We start from the raw sequence: 13,869 nt of genomic DNA, 5'->3' as shown, positions 1-13,869 counted from the left end.
GAGAGAGAGAGAGAGATGCACCGGCTTCTCTTTGAGGAAACAGTTCTTCAATGCAGAGATACCACCAATTCTTTTCAACTGAAGTCGCTGCCCCATCACTCTCTTTAAGCTTTTCCGTCCAAAAGACCAGACAACTGTAGTGTTCTCTGAACTGGGAACCAAGCCCCACCACCCAGAAAGGAGCTTGTATTACTATGATCCCCATTAGAAATGAGGTGCCATCTGAACCAATGGCATCATTGTACTCATCAAAGAGACTTTGGAGGACTAAGGACCATCCCTGGGCAGCAGCTTACATTGGATAACTGAAAACACATATCCTTACCTTCAACAGTCTGGCGTGGTTTTCTGGGTGGGTGTCAAGGAATTTGTAATCATTGGAGCTGTCTGAAAGAAAGGAGGAAGTTTCCTATCCTTGTAAGTGTTGGATTGGAACTGGCAAACCATCTGCACAGATATTACAGAGAAGTCAGGTGACCTCAAAGCTCATTCCATGCAGGAGAACTCTGCAGAGCAAGGGGAGTGCCATTAGAATTCTCACATTAAAAATCACTTCCAGGGCTGGAGATACAACTCAGTGGTGGAGTGTTTGCCTGGCATATGCAAAGCCCTGAGTTCAATCCTGAGCACCAAGGAGACATTTAAAAGGGAGCAGGCACAAATTCAGGCAAGAGGATTGTCATGAGTTTGAGGCCAGTATGAGCTACACAGTGAGACTTTGTCTTAAAAATCAAAACTAAATAACCACCCTATAAGAATTGTTTCTCTATAGAAAGAAGCCAATATGGTATACCGCACAAAACCCCAACTTTGGAATTAGGACACAGGCCATGCTTATCAGTCAACAGAGTGGCTTTCCAACTTCTCTATTCTTCTCATCCCCATCCCCTTGATGTCATGAGAGGGTGAGTCAGAATGTTTCTAAGCTGCCTTTGTTGAGAGTTTATAGTGGGTCAGGAGATAATGTTCCATCATGGGTATACAGATGAACACAGGGCATACCCACAGTGAAGGAATAAAACCCACAGACTTCCAGGGCCCTGCACTGTTCACTATATTTCTAGATAAAAGAAGCTCATGCTGGGGGGTTAATCAGTGTTGAAAACGTATTCTTCAGTACTGTTCAATGAGCTCACAGAGGCCTGAACTCTTAGACCAGCTACCACTTACATATTGTCAACTTGCGTTTATGACCAGAATACAGAAAGGAGGCTTGTTGTACATTCTCAGGAGCCTGACTCCTGAAGAGGCTAGGAAGATGCTGCTGCTTCTAACCACATTGTTTCCATAGCAACTACAACCTGGTGGCAGGGACAGGAATCTATTTTCTCATAGATCCAGAAGGTAGAGATTGAATTATTAGCTGGATAGTTCCTTCCTAGGGTCAAGAGGGGAGAATCTACCATGGCTGTTGTCTTTACCTTGTAGACGGCCCCGAGCTTTAGAAGTCTCTTTGACTCTCATCCCTCTTTGCATATCCGACCCATTGTGAGTTTACCTGTCATATTAGAGAGTTAGGGCTCCCCCAGTGACCTCACTGAAGCCAGTTATCTCTATAAACACTGTTTTCAAATAAGGTAATATGCTGAAGTACTAGGGGTGAGACTATCAGCACATGAAATGTGGGGTGATATAATTCAACCACACATCTATCCTTTCTACCCTACCCAGTCCATTGAGCATGTCCCCCTTGGCAAGATGGGTAATTGGCAGTGTGTCATGACAACAGCTGTCCTCTCCTTTAGATGCTTCCCCCCATTTGGCTTCTTTACCCCTCCCCCCAATTTAAACTAGCATTTGGTTTTTACATAAATGTTTCCTTGGATGTTGTGGGTGGTGTATTTATGTATGGCAGAAAGCTAGGCAAGGACATGAACACACACATACACATACAACATGTGTGTAGGGGAGAGCTTTTCTTATGTTTCTCTTTTCAGAGCTTCTGTTCACTGCAGTACAGTATTTAATTTGTGGGTTCTTGTCATGTCTCCAGTTTCTACAGAAATAATTAATCTTATATTCTTGCCTCAGGGTTTCCCTGAAGGAAACATGCACAACACAACAAAGTTGTTGCTTAGTGTAAAGGCCGTCTCATCTTGGAAACGACCCTACCAGACATTTACATTGGCCTGGGTCCACACACCCATCCACGACAGCGGTCATCTCCATCCTGGACTCAAATGACCCGCTTTGCAACTGAGCTCATCCTGTTGCCCCAGGAATGGTGACAAGGAAGGGCCCTGAGGGAATGTCTTCTGATGTCCCCAAAGGCTGGAGCTCCTGGGCTTGGTCACGCTCATGATGGAGACAGTCTGGTCGGTGTCCAACAGTTCAGATGATCACCAAGGTATGATTCCCAAGTCCATTCTCCAGGGTACATTTGATTTCCTTTTTAGGTTAACTGTTAAAAGTAATAGACGATTTTCTGAACTTTGAGATGAGCCAAGTATTTAAACTGACTAGAAATAAGTGTCTCAAGCCTATATCTCCTCAAGAAGTTTCGACAACTTCATGTAGCGAAGCTTTCATGGCTCTCATCAGGGGAACAGATACGGGCCATTTTGAAGCCTTTGGAGTTCACACAGAGGGCAGAGAAGCCAAATGTTCTCAGTGACTCAGTGGATGGAGTTGCATGCTCTAACGCCTGTCTCCTGGCTTCCTGGGGGAAGGCTTCTTCCCGCAGACCCATTGTCTGCACCTGATATCGCTCTCCAAAGCTGTTCACTAATGTCCCAAAGACAGCCATGAGCCACAAGGGATCTCCATTGTCCCCTTCTCAGTATTGCTAACCATGAACATTGTGCCACCCCGAGTTCCAGTGTAGGGGAAAGACCTACGACCCTACCATCACACCAAGCTGCCACTCTATTATCAAACAAGGCAGCCTCAGTGCAAAAGAACATGCTTTGCCTTTCACCAAAAAACAAGCAAGCAAATAAATAAATATGAGATAACCAAATTGAAAGAAAAAAAATGTTAGGAAAACCCAGAGTAAGGAAAGATGGCTTCGTGTCTCATGGCTATTGCTACAGTTCCAGAAAACAGGAGTTTGGTTCCTAGCACCCATGCCAGGCAGTTCACAGCTGCCTGTGACTCTAGTGTCAGGAGCTCTAATGTCTTCTTCTGGTCTCTGTGTGCACTAGCACACACTTACACAAATGCACACACAGATACGTACACACAAATAAAAATAAATAAAAATCGTTTTTTAAAAAAAATCCAGGACTCTCCATCCTTTGAAAATCTTTGAACATGTGGCAGTAAATGGACCACATTGTCCACCAACCTCAAAGAACTAAGTTATAATAGGCAATAGATAATCTGGGGTATATAGTACACAGCAGGCCTTGTGCCAAGTGCTGGTCTGTCTTCTCATTGAATCTTGCTGAAACTCGTTAAGAATAACTTCTAGTGGTGATGAGAATGAAGTGAGTGGCTACACATAGGCATGCTTAGATGTTCTAATGTTATAAAGATGGGTACATTCAATACATGATATAATTTTGTTAAATGATCCCTGGCATTCCTTTATGCCTAGGCTGTACACAGTGAAATAACAGGTTCCTAACATGATATGTGATCCAGCCCTTTCACATACCTCAAAACACTACCCAGAGGAGTGACATCAGCCTTGTTAAGAGAGCCGTAGAAATGCTGAGCAACTTTCTTGGGGAACCACAGTTGCATGGATTCTTCCCTCAGCACCAAGGGGATGCTCAGGTCAAATAGATTGGTGGCTAACCAAAACACAGGGCTGACAAAGAATCCATTGCCTTTCATGCCGTGGTTAGTGGCTTCGACACGAATCATGTGTTTGCAAGGGCTGGACTCTGCTGGTTTCAGCTGTCACATCAGTAGAGTGCGGATGCTACCGTGCATGTTTATATGAATGAACTGAGTGAGCCAATGCATTTAAAAACACCTCTCAAAGTGCTGACATATAGGAAGTGATAAAAAACAGTAATTAAACACCCACTGTTTCAGCTTGCTTGGGAAATACAGAGCAGTGTGGGGCTCAGTCCAGGTGACACATTCTATAAAATGCATGATGTTTGAAAGGAAGAGCCTAGAGGCGTAGGGACTGGCAGAGTAGAAATGCCCTGTGGGTGAGATCCCTGTCTGTTCTTCCTCACCAATGCCACCCACCCTTGTCACTGAATCACTTACTCCATGTTGGTGAGGAGTTTACTGGAGTGTGAATAGATGTGCAAGAGTTTGTGTGGGGACACTGTATTCTTTTTTTTTTCTTTGTAAATTATCACAAAGACTTTTTAACCCAGAGAACCCAGAACAAAAGCCAATGAACGTTACGTTAGGTATCAGGGTGAACAACCCAAGTAAATAGCATGGGAGGAACAGTTGTGCTGATGAAGTGGTCTGTGCATCAGGCAGATCTCTGGACTTGCAGCACATTTCTGAACTTATCTCATCTACACCTTAAGGGCTAGATAGGATGGTAATGTAGCACACTGGACCAGTGAATAATATGTACTCCATTCAATGACTATATTTTTGTTTTCTGTATCGTGTCAATTATGTTTAAATTATTCTTTGCAAATGGTGTTTGTTTCTGTTCACCACCCTAAATGAACTCATCACTAGTGGTGAGGTAAACCGAGGCTTCTAGGCTAGGCTCTAGAAGCAGGGACTGATGAGTGATTCAAACCGGCCGAGGTGTTCCTGGCCCCGGCCTCCAGCTCTGTGTCCTGGTTTCTACTGACACTGACCCAATCACGCAGCCATTGTTTGCTCTTCACAGTCTGATGGGCTTGGATGACGTCACCTCCCAGAGGATGACCGCTGCACAGTCATACCTGTTCCCAAGGGAGCATTTAACTGTCTGCATTCAGAAGCTGACGTGAGGGCAAAGGGCTGGAAGGGCATGGGCTGAATCACATGGCAACCGTCAACTGAAGAATCCTTTCCAAAGGCTGGCCGATGACTTCTGAAATGGACAGCATGTCTAGCACTAGGTCCTGAGTGGTAGCGGAAGCATCTCTGATCAAAGAAAACCTTGGCTCTTTTCTGGGGGCTGACTGACCTGCACCAGGTCTGTGTGAGGCCTGGCAATGGCGAGACAAAGACAGCACAGGAAGATGTGGAGCTTGTTCGATGGGGACTGCGGATGCCGTTAGTCTTCTTGTGGCTACAGCTTATCTAAGACCACAGATGAGTTGTGGCCCAAGTCTCCTTGGTTATCAGTTGTTCCCATTCAAGCTGGGTGACTGCAAGATGGCAAGTCTGGCCCACAGTGAATGACGCCACATCCGAAGGCCTGGTTCTGCTCTAGAGCAGGGAAAAAAAACTCACCACATACAGAAGGGAAGTCACATTAGCAGTAGCCCAGGGACAGGCTAAACTATGCAAGCCTTCCCAGTACTCTGACTGTTCTTAGAAAGCACCGTCCATCTATCTTCTCCTTCTCCCCCACCCCGGTGCTCAGTGTGAAGACTTGAAAGGCTTGGAGTTGATAGGTCACGCTAGTCAAGTAGCAGAGTGTTATAAAAGCCCAGCCCCTTTCCTCCCAAAGCAGAGAGCAGCAGAAAGCTAGGGCTACCTGACTTCAGCTCTTCACAGTAGCCTCTGCCACACTGCGCCCTGCCCAGTATGGAGCAGGGTGTTGGTCTTCTTCACTTTGTACACTCAAGTGTTCATTATGCTACAAGTCTGTTGTTTGACTGGGCCAGATACAGCTTTGCACCTCAAACAACATTCTGCTGTCAGCAGAGACCCTCTCCTTCGGGGTTGTTCGCCCTGACTTGGAATTATTCTATGGGTAAATAATCTGCTCTGTGTAACTGGTGCTGTTGTCTCCCCAAATATTTTCTTTTTAAGGATTTTGGTGGGGGAGTCACTGTATTGAGGACTTAGTGTCAGGCCCCCTGAAATTGTCTTTGCTCAAAAGTGATCTGTGACTCTTTTTTTTTTTCTTCTTCCAGAAATCTCAACCTTCAGATATTATTTTCTGCAGGGGAAGGCTTTGTTCCCTGGCAACATACTGGAGAAATCTCTGCAGGGAAGGAAGCCAGTCAACACACATCTCTTGGTTACACGTTAATGGGGACAAGGAACAGCTTTTACAGAAAATTGATTTGGCCAGGAAAGAGACGAAGACCATGTGACCAGGTCGGCAGGAAGGGATGGGAGGGCTAGGAATGGGCTCCCTTCAGAGGCCAGGAGTGGAGGAAACGACTATTTGGTAACCATGAAGAAAAGTTCTTTTCATACTTTTGAAAAATATCTGCCTTTATTATGAACATCTGGGAAACCTGATGTGCAGCGTGTCCTTCTTAGTTCGTCTTCGGAGGGCAAAAAATACAACCCTTAGAAACTGTAAGATAAGCATGTCAGAGGTTTTTATACTGCTCAGTAGTTAATTAAGCCAGCAAGATGATACAATCAGTCTGAGGGAGACAGCAAAGAGCCGCACGTGAATGCTATGTGCCCATGAAGAAGTCAGGATCATTTGTGGGTTTAAAATAGTGGAGATGATGGAAGCAGAGTTGAGCGGTGACTGCTGGTGGCTGAGGATGGGAGAGAGAGTTAACCCATGGCCATTAAGTTACACAGAGCCCAATGACTGAATTCTAAAGGTCTGCTTTTCATCATGGTGCCTCCAGCCAATAAAATAACCACACTGCACTTGGGAAGTTATGATCTTATCCTGGGTGGTTTTATTTTATTTTACCACAATTAAATACAAAAACAAAATAACAGAAATGCCCTGGCCTCCAGGAAGTCCATCTGGAAATACCAGCTTTGGCTCTAGTTCAGTTTTCTCTAGTCCCTGGTCCAGTATCCATAGTAACCCCTGGGTATCTTCATCATTTCCTTTATCATATTTATAACTTCATTTAAGTATCTGAATTTACAGCTAATGTATAATCTAGCTGTTGTAGAACATTATTTTATGGTGTGTTACTTTTGTTTATGTAGCATTTGTTTAACTCTGTGAAGCTGTGCTGTGCCTGTCTAAAACACCTGATGGTCTAATAAAGAACTGAATGGCGACTAGCAAGGCAGGAGAAAGGATAGGTGGGGCTGGCAGGCAGAGAGAATATATAAAAGGAGAAATCTGGAAGGAAAAAAGAAGTAGCCAGAGAAGGAGGAGGACCCAGGGGCCAGCCACCCAGCTACACGGCAAGCCATGGACTAAGAGACAAAGGAAAATATTTAGGAATAGAAAAGGAAAAGCTCAGAAGCAAAAGGTAGATGGGATAATTTAAGGAAAGCTGGCTAGAAACTAGTCAAGCTAAGGGCAGGCATTTATAAGTAAGCATAAGCCTCCTCGCGTGATTTATTTGGGAGCTGGGTGGCAGGGCCCCCCAAAAGAGCAAAACCAAACAACAACATCCAGCCATTGCAGTTCCGGCCTCTTTCAGGCATGGGATCCAACACGTTACATTTTGCGTTATACATTGGCTTCAATGTAACATGTTCCATTACAACACTTACATTTTCCCTAAGTGCTGTGTGATGCTAGGTAATCTTTGTAAAGCATCCTCTTTACCAACTGTTCCGAGTCATCTTCACCACCACAATATTCAGGTTTTTGAAAGCACCAACAACTTGATTCTGTTGTAGTTAACTGTGGGGAATAGTCACACAGGCTTTGACAGGGGCATGCTGGTTTTTAGGAAGAGGATAGACTTGGAGATTAGAGATGGCTTCCGGTGCTTTCTTCCTCTACACCCCTGTCCGGTGTCACTTCGGGAAACCCACAGCCCAGTTTCTTGTTCCCCAAATAAGGATGATATTAGCTTTGATTTACATCTCCAAAGCCCTTTACAAAGAAAGCCAAGAGAGCAACTGTCAAGTGAATTTAAAGGTCTGCCTAAACCCTCAACCCAGCACACACAAGGTGTTTCATAAAAGCTCTTGTGAGCATATTTCAGAAATCTAAGCCAGGAAAGGGATCTTTAGTGGGCCCCATCCAACCTGACCCTTCAGCTTGCAAATACCCCTGTCCTTTGTCCTGGCAGGCCTCCCCATTTTTGTTTGTTTACAGTGACAATGTGACTGGCTGGCGCCTGGAGACAGGGCAGGGTAGGGAAACTGGAATCTACAAGACTCCTTACCCTCCTACCCCTTAAGAGCTTTGTCCTCCAGCTCCCCACTCAGGGGCCCCAGGATCAGATTGCTCACTCCCAGGTGCCAGAGAGACCCTTGTCTCTTTGCTGTCCTACCCAGATTGCCTTCAATGTCCTTTCCCCAGATGGGGGTGACAGCTGACAGAAGCTGCTCTGAAATGGATCTCTCTCCTTCCTCTCCTCCCTCCCTTCCCTCTGCCCCCTCAAACTGTAAGAACACTTTGGCGTCTTTCCATCACTTGCAGTTTGTGTTAGAGATTCGAATCTGTTCTTGTTCTCTGTAAATAGCTCAGACCTTAGGGCAGGGGAGCAATCTGAAAGGAAACCCGAAGATGGGGATGTGAGCAGATATATGAGCTGGTTGCTCGGGTATGAACACACTTGCTTTCCCCTGACCCACATAGCCTGTGGCTCCCAGGGTTTGCATCCCAAGCCAGGCCTCCCTGTTCCTGCTTTTCCCTCTCCCTTCTGCAATCATGCATTACTCTCATTAAGCACCTTTCATGACCCAGACTGCCAGCCAAGAACTGCTGTCCTCTTATTGCCTACCTGTCTAGCCTCTGACCTTTTCCTGGCTTGCATTCTTTCTTTGTCAAGAGAGCACCCCCTGCTCTTGAAGATGGTAGAACTTCCACATGACTGGGGACATTTTATTTTCTTCAAGCTGAGAGAAACCCATCTCAAACTGATTAATGCCTAGACAGAAAGGCTGTGATCTATGTAGCTGAGAAGTCCAGGGGTGTAGATGAATGCAGAAGTTCAAAGGCCCAGGCTACCTGCTGCTCAGATTGCGATGTTCAGCAAATGAAAATACAGGGCACCCAGTTACACTCCAATTTCAGACAAACTTCTTTTCTTAAAACAATTTTAAAAAGGTGTAGATTTGCAGGTCTCACACCACTTCCTATATTTATATTTTATGTGATTACGGCCTCCCACATGTCATTTCCCTCAGCTTTTGTTGTTATTGCTCACAGGCAGGCTCAGGGCGTGAGGTAATCGAATGAGTCTTAACCACCCCAGACTCGAATTTCAAAATTCAGAAACTGTGCAAGAAGAGCCCTTCTTTCACACGAGAGTAGCAAAGCTTGGGGTTGTATTTCACGAACCTGGTGTGTCTTGCAACTACCTCAGAAGTAAACAATGGTTGAATCATAGGCTAGGGCTGGGTCACATGGCTCCCTCTCCAACCAGGATGTCGATTTAACTGCATCTGAACTACTTGAATGATCACCAAAGAAAGATCAGGGTGCTATTATCCGGAGGAAGAGCATGGATGTCGGCCAGATTGTGCTTCAATGACTCAGAAGTAGACAGCCTCCACGGCCAGCCTCAGAAGAGTTTCTCAGACCACACCCTGCTTGCTTAGAGGTGGAGGTCAATCACATGGTAGTAGCTCATGGTTTTACTCCGAGACAGTGAGTTGAAGAAGTGGGGGCAATTTGACCGGGCCTAGAATCAATAGCCAACATCATACAAATGTATGTATCTCATATCTGTGCTGTTTAATACCATCAACTTAAGAGGATCTAGAGTGACCAAGGACAGCCCCCCTCTTCCTGCATCCTAAAGACCATTGTATTTTCCAAAGGAGGTGTAAGTTAGCAGACTAAAACTTTTTGTCAAAGTGTATGAGATTTTTTCCCCCCCCCTGGAGCGGCCATCAGAAACCTGAGTAGTGATAGCAGCAGGTGATGTTTCTGTGTCTCGTATTAAAGCCACGCCTGGGTGACGCCATCAGCAGAACATGGTCCCTACAGTGACCCTCTCCTGAGAATTGTGGTCCTTGAGGACGGACAGCAGCTAGTGAGAGGAGACAGGTCTCACACTTGAGCCTGCAGCTCTGCCCTGCTGCCACTGTGCTGGCCCCTTCCAAGTTCTCCTTCCCTGCCTGCTTCCCGCTGACCTTTTATGGTCTGGATTCTCTAGAACTGGGAACCCTGAGTGGGAGGCTGCTTGGGGAAGTATTACTGCCACAGCTTTACTCTCTGGCATCTCCATTAAGACTGGTATTACCTTCTAGGACGATCGCCTAATGAAAGGAACCGGAATACAGACCCCCTGTGGTGATATTTTATTTGTGCTGAAATGTGGTGATATTTTATTTGTATGTTAATAAATAAAGTTTGCCTGGAGATCAGAGGGAATAGCAAGCCATTTTAAGGTAAACACAAAAGTCAGGCAGAGGTAGCACACGCCCTTAATCCCATCACTTGGCAGGCAGGGTCTCTGTGTGTTCAAGGTCACACTAGGGAACAGAGCCAAGAGTGGTGACACACGCCTTTAATTCCAGAACCAACCATAGAGTCCTGGAGGTCTGTACAGACAGGCACTAAAAAGGAAGTGAGGTAGTTGGGCTAAGAGCCAATGAGAGGGCAGAACAGCAAGGCAATAAAGGTGCGGGTAGACAGGAAGTAGTTCACTTTTGGTAGCTGCAGAGCTGGAGAGGTAAGGTTGGTGGCTATCACTATTTCCCTGATCGCTAAGGCTTTCACCCCTGTATTTGGCTCTGTGTTCTTTATTTAATAAGACTGCTTAGAAATTCGTTTGCAGACCCCTGAGAAAGGATGGCAATGGAGAAAAAGAAGTTATTTAGAAAAACAATTAGTTTAATTCACTGAATGAATAGTCATGCTTTGGAGTCAATGACTGGAAATTTAACTAGACAAGAGAAAACAATATGATGAACAATAGATTAAAATGACAGAAAGATGGTCTTTTGGGGAGGAAATGGACAAAGCCCCAGCCACTATTTAGTCGTTGTTGATAAAGTCAAAGTCTGCTGACCCATAACCATCACTGTTAGATTTGTTCTCTTATGGTGTGTGAGTGTGGATGAGTGTGCAAAGGTGCAAATATATGTACATGTGAGTGTGCATGAGTGAGTGTTTGCATACATGTATGTGAGCAAGCTTGTGTGCAAGCATGTGCGTATGCATGTGCATATGATCACATATAAGTGTGTTGGTGGATGTGTTAGTGTGTGAATGTATACTTGTGAGAGTGCATGGTGTGTTTGTGAATGTATGTGTGAGTGCCTGTGTGGGAGAGCCTGAGTCTGTGTGTGAGTGTGTGAATATGAGATTGTGTGTGTTTGAGTGTGTATATGAGTATGAGCAAATGATTCAGAGTTTTGTGTACATATATGTTTCAGTATGTGCATGTCTAAATGTGTGATATTATGTGAGTGTGAATGTGGGGGTGTTTGAGTGTATGTATGTGGGTGGGTGTGTTTGTGAATTTAAAATGTGTCCATGTGTGTATGAGCATATTTCTGTGTGAGATTATGTGCTTGAGTGTGAATATGAGGGTATGATAATGTCTGAATGTGCGGTCATGTAATCGTGTGTGTTTTTGTGTGTGTGTGTGTGTGTGTGTGTGTGTGTGTGTGTGTGTGTGTGTGTGTGAATGTGTGTATGTCCATGCCTTCCTGTTCACATGAACATCAGTCCTCTTATCTCTTCCTTCAGACCAGTTCTCTCCTTTATGTCTCTCTCTGTCATTCTCTCTGATACTAGGTAGCAAAACCGACTGCTGAGCCTAAAATGTGCTTTTTATTTGCTCTTGTCTCTCATAAAAGACACTATTTTCTTGATGGTTTTAAAGAGTCCACACGGAGGGGCCTTTAGCAGATTTTGTTGGGCCTGACTGAAAAGGTTGCGTACTGTACACTTCTCGCTGTAGACACGGTGGACCGGGCAGAAGTATAGAGACATGAAACGATCAGTAACTGCCAGGGGCTGTGAAACGAATCGCCTGAGCACAGAGAACTTTGAGCACCGTGGGACTGCTCCATGTGCCATCAGCAGGGTGGGGAAGTGACCATGTGCATTTGCCAAAACTCAGAGATGGCACACACAAAGAGTGAGTCCCCAATGTAAACTGTGGACGTCAGCTAAGGACACACCAACATTGCCACTGTGATTATAGCAAACACATCACAAGTGCTGCCAAAGACATAAACTGCAAAAGTAGAGAGAGCTCTCTCTCTTTTTCTTTCTCTCTCCCTTCTTCCCTCCCTCCCCTTCTGTATTTGTGTGGTGTGTAAGGATTCTCTGCATATTCTGTTCTTCCCTACCTCCCACAAACTTGAAACTACTCTAAACACTAAAGTCTGTTAATTAAAAGAAAAGACATCAAACTTCAAATATTGTCTTTCCTAGTTCTGTCTCTGCTCTCTCATAAGGAAACTTTGAAAGTGAGTTACATTTGCTGAGGGTCAGACTTAGATCCACGAATACTCCTATGTCGTCAGCATTTCACTAAAATAAAACACCCAATTATCCTGACAATCCTCTTCAGAAACCATTGACACATGCTTGGTCCGAGCATGACACTGAGTCTCAGCACATTTCAGGTTAGTGGGATGGCCTTGTTCCCCTCTGCTCTGTTCTAATGTATCTTAGTGTTTTGCTTGTCTTTGCCCTGTGCCTTCTCACTGATCCCTTAGAAGTCTGTATGGAAAGCATGTGAGCAGGAATCCCATAGGAAACTATACATTATCTCTTTCCCTTCCCCTGGTTGGGAAGAGCTGCACCCCAACTTCTTGACTGTCCTTAGATGCCCACTAAAAGCTGGCTTGGGAATCTGCTGAATTTAATCCTAGGGTATGGGTTATTATCTTACAACCTTGGTCACACATATCTGTGATGATTCATGAAGAGTCTCCAGATATTTATTTAATGAGTGCAGAAAACCCAAACAGAGCATCATGTGGTTACAAAAAGAATTTTAAACAAAGTCCGCGAGCCGGGTGTGAGCCGGGTGCGACCCTGTCTTCTATAAACAGTATCCACTCTGCATCATTCTGCTAGTTATCCCACAAGGGCTGGGGTGGCCAGGCCAAGACACTCAAACCACAGGGCATTGAACTCCCTCGAAGCAGAGGAAACAGCATGGGCCTCGGGGAATGGTGGGTCTGTCACAGGTAGATTGGCTAGCCTGGTAGCCAGATTGTTTTAGGAACTAGAATATCCCCATGTCAGCTCCCAAGGAAGGTTTTTGGGCATAAGAGGAGATGCTGGGCTTTGAGGTGTGAGCCACTGTGTTAGGCATTTCATTCAGATCAGTGCATTTAATCCTCAGAGAAGGATGTTAGGGTCCTTCTGGTCACAGATGAGGATGATGCACAAGGAGAGAGGTCAACAGTTCAAGGAGAATAGGGCTGATGTCATCTAGTAGTGACATCATTCAAGACCCAACCATGAGCTAGATGTATGATTTAGAATCTTCTAGTGGGTACACACACACACACAATCAAGTGAAGTTAATGTTTTATTTATCCCAACACACCTAACATACTATTATCTCAACATTTATCTAATATCTCCTCCTTTCAGTTATCGCACGGAAGCTTCAGAATTTGTTTCAGATGCTTACAGTCTACTACCCCCATGCGGACTACTCACATTCCAAGTCATGCGTGCCTCAAAGTTGCTGTATCATACAGCACATGCTAGGCCGCCTCCCTTCATCCTTGGATCCAACTGCATCCCTTAAGGTCTGCTCTGCTCTGTTTACTGAACTGTATTTTAATATGATGCTCTTGACTTTTAGTGAAGAACACGCCCTGTGAAATGTCACAGTCCCGGCTGTAGGTGATTGCTTCCAGACCTTTCTCTGCCCTCTACACCCCGTGCTATTTAAGTGAGCCATTTCACTGTTGTCCTTTCGAAATGCTGTGCCTCCTTCTTTATCATAATTTGTGTTTTGTAGCTGGTTTTGTTTTGTTTTGCATTAGCTACTAGGAGGCTCGGGCCCAAATTGGACTTGATGGCAG

At 45.0% G+C, this 13,869-nt stretch overlaps 1 long non-coding RNA gene across 1 annotated transcript; it reads left to right on the top strand.

Annotated features, from left to right (window-relative positions):
* Positions 1–1,148: 1,148 nt before the first annotated feature.
* Positions 1,149–6,654, top strand: LOC128117330 (uncharacterized). The gene is made up of 2 exons (XR_008220792.1): positions 1,149–2,347; positions 5,940–6,654. It is a non-coding gene; the product is annotated as an uncharacterized LOC128117330 (long non-coding RNA).
* The last annotated feature ends 7,215 nt before the right edge of the window (positions 6,655–13,869 follow it).

Source organism: Peromyscus californicus, unplaced genomic scaffold, assembly GCF_007827085.1.
Source record: "Peromyscus californicus insignis strain IS unplaced genomic scaffold, ASM782708v3 Scaffold_21__1_contigs__length_65335640, whole genome shotgun sequence".
In the NCBI taxonomy this organism is placed as follows: Eukaryota; Metazoa; Chordata; class Mammalia; order Rodentia; family Cricetidae; genus Peromyscus; species Peromyscus californicus.
The sequence above is the reverse complement of the archived record's forward strand: the minus strand, read 5'-3'. Positions and strand labels throughout refer to the sequence as shown.